The sequence below is a fragment of the Humulus lupulus genome, chromosome 7 (genome assembly GCF_963169125.1).
Source record: "Humulus lupulus chromosome 7, drHumLupu1.1, whole genome shotgun sequence".
NCBI lineage: Eukaryota > Viridiplantae > Streptophyta > Magnoliopsida > Rosales > Cannabaceae > Humulus > Humulus lupulus.
The window spans coordinates 9,539,676-9,548,081 of record NC_084799.1 but is presented as its reverse complement, the minus strand read 5'-3'; the positions used below and the strand labels follow the sequence as shown (position 1 = coordinate 9,548,081).

Genomic DNA, 8,406 nt, shown 5'->3' with positions numbered 1-8,406 from the left:
ACATGCTAAGAATAATTAACAAAATGCAGAACAAAAAATATCTATGGTAAAGGGGGAAAGTTGCCAAGTTATTCATGTGATATAATATTTTTTTAATAGAGAGAGAAAAAGGGCAGAGAAGAATACACATGCTAAAACATTTCATAATAAACCCAACATAGAAACATGTAAAAAAATGGCTTTTGTGTGGACAATGTGAAAAAAATCATAAACTGTTTAAAAAAAAAAAAGATACAAGCTTTGAGAGCAGTCGCAATGTCTCCAAATCTTCCAGAATATTGCTCTATTTGTTTGTAACAAGTAGCAAGTACAAAGCTTCAATAGGTTGGTAAACATAACGAACATTTTCTGTCTCAAAATATGTATGTTGTTTTCTAGTGCCTATCAACTTTGGGAAAGCTGCAAGAAGACCTTCTATTCTTATGCGAGACATGTCCACAAATTGTCTAGAAACAAGTACTACCAAAGCAAGAAATAAAACCACCAATTAGAACTCCTAATCACTTGCAGAATGAAACTTAACAACATTTTACTCATGTACAGATGAAAATAAATAACAATGCCAGGTACTCGAGGACAGTGAAAAATTATATGTAAAAATGGTGCTTGCCCTTAAAATCAAAGAAATTACTGCAAGGATTTTATATGCAAGAAAGAAAAGGAGAAGGTGTAGAAAAAAAAAAAAGACAAAGGTTTAGACAATGCCAAGAGGTGAACCATTATTATGAAAGTTCCATTCACATTCACATTCCTATCCCATTTTACCCAAAACAAAAACAAAAAAAAATCCATTCTGAAGTTGTTGCTACAAAATAACTTTACTATGCGAGAAAGCAGAGTTTAAAGACTTATGAGCTACCAGAAACCTCCATGAACAATGTACTTTACCAGTTCCTATCAATCAATCTTCTGATCTACCTATAAAATATGGCCTATATCCACGACAAACTCTTTCCACAATTGCATTCTTTTAGGTAGCTAACATAAAAATAATAAAAATCTAAACAAAACTTCATTATAAAATCCAGTTTTACATCGAAGTGGTTATTTCATTACCATCATCTTAACCCATAATATAACATTCCTAGGGTAGTTTAGAAATTTAGCAATTGAACTATACACGAGACAGCATAGTAGCAACTGAACAAGACATGAGTTCTGCAATTACAATAAAAGTATTCTCTCTTGTCCAGCCCTATGTAATTACATGAAATTTTGAAACTGACAAACTCATAACTCAAATATTACTGATAAATAAATTAAATAAAAAAATGTAAGACAAAAAAATAGACACCTTTCCCAGACTTGGTTACGATGGAAGCAGCAAGAACAACCTACATAGAAAGTGAAGATGATTGATAAGCAATAAAACAGATAAATGTAATACATATTTATATATATATATTTGCAGCAAGATAAATGTAATTTAAAAAAAATTATAAATGTCAAATTTTGAAAATGCAAAATACTTGGTAATATTTACAAGCATTTAACCATTTCAATCACTCAAAATTATTAATGCATGCTTATTTTCATTGCATGTCTCGAAACGCGAAATGGACTACTTACTGATGTTATAACTCAAATCCATAATAATGATAATAGTAGTAGTAAATAAATAAATAATCAAACATCAAAACCCAACTTTGAACAAAGGAATAATGGGAAGAGAAAACTCTTACCATCTTGTTATGTCGAGATATAAAAACAAACAAGTACAACCAAAATGGAGATTGTATCCAGCACCTAAAATGCAGAAATTTGGTGAACTTAAGACATTAACACAATTGCCAAAATCAACAAAATATGGAGTATCATCATCAATTTAAGTGATCTACTCACTTTCAATTTCACCTGGTAAAGAAAATAATGATAGATAAATAAAGCATAGCTTCAGGATATTACACTATAGCACAAAGGCCTCACTAAGATTGCAAGAACAAAATTAAAAGTTACTTTCCAAAATGCTAATAGAAATCGAAATAAGAGATGCTTCAGAGAGAGAATGTTTGCTTTCCTCTCTTTGACAATTTTCTGAAACCCTCTTGGCATCAATTAGTTGCTTCCTATGAAAAGCTGTAAAATTCCTATGATGCTTTGGCATGTCTCTTCTTACAATATTGACCCATACTTTTCCAATTTTCTCCATTTCCTCCCTCTCAATCACAGAAGGATCTTTCTTCACCTTTTGCTTTTTAGGCAAGCTTCTTTCAATTATCTGCAGCACAAATAACAACACTTTGATTAAGAACCCATACTTAGAAAAGGAGCAATTGCACACCAGCCCCCTCCCATCCCATATAAACTAGCGTAATTTAACATTCAAAAGTGAAGAAGATAAAAACCTCATATGTATCACCTTTCTCTAGAACTTTAGCATAGTAGACATGTAAAACACCACCCTCAGACAAAATAGACCGTTTTATATTTTCGGCTGCCCCATCTGGGATGGAAGAATGCAACCCAACATAAGAAACTTTGAGACTGAAATTCTGAGCTGAGTTAGAAGCAGCAAGCGACTTCAATTTTGAATGAAGTGACTGGCTGAGGAGTCCTTGAGCCTCCTCTTGTACTTCTGAATGTGATCTCCAAGCATTGATCTATATCTCTCCTCTGTAATGTTTCTGTTGTAGTAACTGTCATCGTCCTCGTAGTCACCGTTCTGAGACCGCCTTCTCTTCTTCAATGAGCTTAATTCCCTAGAAATTAAAATGCAAATAGGACACAAGAAGACAAATGAAAGCCAAAATGCTTCTTTTACCAAATCACCAATGATCTTAGAAAATACAACAGAACTAAAGATGCTTACCTGTGGCATAGTGTCTTCGGGTTGATTTTTGTCCTCAAAACTGTACGGTCCTGAAGCCCACACCAATATGGAAGAGTTTTCAAGTCAGGGCAAAAGCGGGTAATTTCATCTGCCCAGTTGTTCAATACAGATGCAGGAGCAACAACAAGAAAAGGTCCCCATATAATTTTATCCTGAATTAAAAATAGAAATTTAAAAAATTAAAGTTAGAATCCCAAGTTACACCAAAGAAAAGCTAGAAACCAAGCTAAGTAATTACTTCCGCTAGATGAGTCAAAAATGCCATAGCTTGAATGGTTTTTCCGAGGCCCATCTCATCAGCAAGAATGCCATTCAAACCCTACAAATGACAAAACTTCCCAAATAAACAGTCGGAAAAAGAAGAAAAATAAAAAACAGAAAGGAGAAATTATATGTATAATTTAAATATGTGTTGCATTTATCACCCTACTCATAAAAATTGACCAGCCACTGAAGACCTTTCAGCTAATATTATTTAAGGGTGCCTCTAAACAACAGTGGTGTTTGAACAGTTGATGTCACTGGCATGGTGGATCAGTTGTTTCTAATTTCATTATCCTCAATTTGATATATCTGCTAGTTAATGGAACCAGAGAATCAGTTCCTTGAACTTGCATCCTACACTGGAGAGATTGGCACAGTAAGCAAACCACGAGATGCAACTGTGAAATCTACAGCTCTCCCATTTGTATCTACCTTAATTAACTCTGATGGACATAATACAAAACTGATGATAGCTCCTCCATAAGCAGCAGATGGAATTATTACATGGGGCTGTGGAGCACTACTTTGCGTACTTCCCTTTGTGAGAATAACTCCCCCATAATACAAAAACTGATGATAGCTCCCCCATAAGCAGTATTGTGTTTTTGCAGCTTCACCTAATAAACAAACAAAAGTTTAACACACTCAATAAATATACACATAGATCAGAGGAATCAAAAACACGAAAGTATAACCAATAAGGAAATATACAAACTCTAATTTCATTTTCAGTTCACAGAGATAATCTTGTAAGATGTTATTGGTTAATACTTATGTTATCTCAATCTCATCCCGAAATTTTTTAAAAAACGATTAGCAGGGCAACCCAGTCATATGGTTTTCTAAGGCATTTGCTCTAAACTTTGATGCTTTTAATTCACCATGATAGGGCCTAGATTCATTGAAAGAAAAAAAAAATTGGTTTCTGGGTTTTGAACCCCAAGTCCTATCAATTTCACTAAGAGTGCAATCAAACAAAAATATGTTAAATTACAAGCTAAACCCATGAAAATTTCACTTAATCCAACGAGAATAAGATGAGAGATTACCTTTATGGTGTCAAAGGGATGGCCAATGGCGACGGTGGAAACTCCAGCGAGTAAGCCGGCAACGTACTGCTTGTAAGCGGGAGTGTCCCCCATCTGAAAAGGCCCTTTCTATCTGTGACTGAACATCACTGCTGCTATCATGGTCTCCTCCAATATCGAAGATGGCCACACCTATTTCAATGGTTCGGTCCGAGCTAGGGAAAATGAGATAGAGAGAAAGAGATGAAGACTTCGGTAGGGAAAATGAGAAAGAGATGAAGACTGAGACAGAGACAGAGAGAGAAAGAGACGAGGACTTCGGAGATAGGGAAAATGAGAAGGAAAATTTCCCTTTTTTTTCACTTGCCGCTTTTATTTTTACCTTCCCGCGTGTGACTTTAGTTATTACCTTTATATATACAATAACTCTTTTTAAATAGTATTATAATGATGTGTTATGGTAATGGGTGTTTGGTGTAGTGAGATTGACTTGGATAATTATGCATCCAAGAAAATCTACACGACTAGTCGGCACTAGGTCTGAGACTAGAGATGATGACCAGGGCCAGACCCCTCCGCTAGTCCCTGAGAACTGGCAGCAGCTTATGGCAGACATGCAAGCACGGCTACAGAGCCAGGATGAACAGATTCGAATCTTGCGACAGCAGACTCCATCAGGGAGGCTGCCCTTATTGTGCCACCTGCAGTGGTGCTGGTTGTACAGCCAGTAGAGGTTGGGAACATATGGGAGCCGTTGTACGAGCGATTCAGGAAACAACAGCCCCCGATCTTTGAGGGAGGACCTGATCCACTGAAGGCTGAACAGTGGATGACCATGATTACTACCATCTTGGATTTTATGAGGGTAGAGGGACATGACAGAGTGGCCTGTGCCACATATATGATGAGAGAGGATGCCTGAATCTGGTGGGAAGTGGCATCACAGACCAGAGATATTACTGCTTTGACTTTGGAAGGATTAAAGGACATATTCAGTCAAAAGTACTATAATGTTGCCATCAGGGCAGTGAAGGTAAATGAGTTCATGGGGCTGGTTCAGGGCAGCATGACAGTTACAGAATATGCCCTGAAATTTGACAGACTTGCGAAGTTCGCACCGGACCTTGTGTCTACTGATGCAGTTAGGCAGGACAGATTTATTACAGGGCTTAATGCTATGATAGCCCGAGACATGAGGATTACAACAATTCCTAGAGGGACACCTTATGCCCAGGCTATAGAGAAAGCTCTTACCGGTGAGGAAGCGGAGAATAAGATATGGAGAGAGAGTGCAGCGAAGCGGGAGGCCGCAAGGCGGTTCCTCCATACTCTGGTTCTGGTAGGGGCGAAGGCCCAGTGATTTAAAGAGTAAGACCCATGATGCTTCGACCGCTCCTGGTCCTGATAAAAGAGGTCGGGGTACTCAGGGTGGCCGACAGGGAGGTGGTGATCCATGGAGGACATATCTAGAGTGCACGAGGTGCAGAAGATGCCATCCGGGCGAGTGTCGGGCTAAGGCCTGTTACGTGTGTGGGGTGGTGGGACACCTCAAGAAAGACTGCCCGATAGTGAAGAAGGGAGATGCGGGGAAGGTGGACAGCTTTACTCCAGCTCGAGTGTTCACCTTGACGCAGGTGAAGGCTGAGGCTAGTCCATCGGTAGTGATAGGTCAGCTTTCTAGCGTTGGCTCTCATTTTACTGTATTGATTGACTCTGGTGCTACACATTCTTTTGTTTCTAGTAAGGTGATTGATATACTATGTAGACCTAGTGAGTATTGTACTTTAGGGTTTGGGACTATTTTGCCTACAAGAGAACTGATAGTGTCTAGGAGGTGGATTAGAGCACTGCCAGTGATAGTTGGAGCTACTATTGACTGCAGGAAGAAGATGGTGACCTTTGAGCCGGAAGGAGATGAACCCTTTGTGTTTTGTGGGAGCGGTGCATGGACCTCGCGTACCCAGGATATCGACGCTGAGAGCCAGGGATCTATTACAAGGAGGGTGTATAGGTTTTCTGGCAAGTGTGGTGGAAACCACCAGGCTTTTGCCAACAAGACCGGAGGAGCCCAGATTGGTTTGCGAGTTCTTGGATGTGTTTCCAAAGGATTTACCTGGGTTTCCGCCGCGTAGGGAAATTCAGTTTGTCATTGAGTTGGCGCCAGGGACAGAGCCGGTGTCAAGGGCACCATATAGGATTGCACCGACAGAACTGAAAGAATTGAAGATACAGTTGCAGGAGCTTCTGGATTTGGGGTTCATCAGGCCTAGTTACTCACCATGTGAAAAAGAATGATGGGCACTATGAGTTTCTGGTCATGTCATTTGGTTTGACCAATGCCCCAACAGCCTTTATGGACTTAATGAATAGGGTGTTCAAGGACATTTTGGATCAGTTCGTTATTGTCTTCATCGACGACATCTTAGTGTACTTCAGTTCAGAGGCAGAGTACGAGCTTCATCTTCGACAGGTTCTGCAGAGATTGAGGGAGCATCACTTGTATGCCAAGTATAAGAAATGTGAATTTTGGTTACTAGAAGTGACATTCCTTGGACATATTGTGGGGGCAGATGGGATTAAGGTGAATCCATCTAAGGTAGAGGTAGTCAGGGATTGGCCGAGGCCAAGGAACGCCTCGGAGGTGCGGAGTTTTCTCGGTCTAGCGGGTTACTATAGACGGTTTTTCCAAGGCTTCTCGAAGATAGCGGCACTGATGACATAATTGACACGAAATAATTTGAAGTTTATTTTGTCAGAAAAATGTGAGAACAGTTTCCAAGAGTTGAAGGGACGACTTATTTCCGCACCTGTGTTGAGTCTTCCTTCGAGGGAAGGGAAGTTTTTTTTCTACTGCGATGCATCGAGGTTGGGTTTAGGCTGTGTGCTGATGCAGAATGAAAAGGTTATAGCTTATGCATCGCAATAGCTGTAGGAGTATGAGCAAAGGTATTCTACCCTTGACTTGGAGCTAGCAGCGGTGGTATTCGCACTAAAGGTTTGGCGACATTATTTGTATGGGGAGAAGTGCGAGATATACACCGACCAAAAGAGTCTGAAGTATTTCTTTACACAGAAGGACTTGAACATGAGATAAAGGCATTGGCTAGAGTTGGTAAAAGATTATGATTATGATTATGATATTCTTTACCATCCGGGGAAAGCCAATGTAGTGGCGGATGCATTGAGACGGAGAGGCCCAAGTCAGTTATATAGCTCCACCCAGATCTCGAGAGAGTTAGCTGATGAGATGGTCAGAGCGGGGATTGAATTGGTGGTAGGCTGATTAGCCAATATTACTCTACAGTAGACCCTGCTAGAGTGGATTAGAGATGGGAAATTGGTATACGCTTAACTACAAGAGGTTAGAGAGAATGTCTTAGTGGGAGTAGCTAAGGACTATTCTATCTTTGAGGTTGGTTTGCTTCGTATCAAGGATAGATTTGTATTCCGAATGATGAGGGGATCAGACGAGAGATATTGGATGAGTCTCAGACGACGTCGTACTCACTTCATCTGGGTACCACGAAGATGTACTAGGATCTACGGGCGTTATATTGGTGGCCCGGGATGAAGAAGGATGTGGTGGAGTACGTAGCCAGATGTTTAACCTGTCAGCAGGTGAAAGCTGAACATCAACGACTAGCAGGGTTGCTTTAGCCTTTGGGTATTCCCAAGTGGAAATGGGAAGATGTTGCGGTGGATTTTGTGGGAGGTTTACCCAGAACCATAGGGCTTCATGACTCGGTGTGGGTGATAGTGGACAGATACACCAAGTTAGCCCATTTTCTTCCAGTGAGGTAGACATATACTGTGGATCAGTATGCAGAGTTGTATGTGAGGGAGATCGTACGTCTCCATGGGTTTCCTAAGTCTATAGTGTCAGATAGGGATCCTATCTTTACCTCCAAGTTTTGAGGTGGTTTGTAGAAGGCTATGGGGACTCAGTTGAAGTTCAGCACAGCCTTTCATCCTCAGAATGATGGACAGTCTGAGAGGACGATTCAGGTATTGGAGGATATGCTTAGAGCGTGTGTGTTCGACTTTGAGGCATCATGGAGTAAGTATCTCCTGTTGATTGAATTTTCGTATAACAATAGTTACCAATCAACGATTGGGGTGGCTCCCTGCGAGATGTTATATGGAAAGAAGTGTAGATCACCCATTCATTGGGATGAGATGGGTGAGAGGAAGTATTTGGGGCCAGATATGGTTCAGAGGACAAGTGAAGCTATAGAGAAGATCCGAGCTAGGATGCTCGCCTCACAGAGTAGACAAAAAAGCTAC

At 40.2% G+C, this 8,406-nt stretch overlaps 1 long non-coding RNA gene across 1 annotated transcript; it reads right to left on the bottom strand.

The window, feature by feature from the left end:
- Positions 1 to 217: 217 nt before the first annotated feature.
- LOC133789430 (uncharacterized) lies at positions 218 to 1,761 on the bottom strand. Its single transcript, XR_009873554.1, has 3 exons — positions 1,683 to 1,761; positions 1,295 to 1,334; positions 218 to 459 (listed from the first exon to the last, which is right to left on the bottom strand). It is a non-coding gene; the product is annotated as an uncharacterized LOC133789430 (long non-coding RNA).
- Positions 1,762 to 8,406: the final 6,645 nt, after the last annotated feature.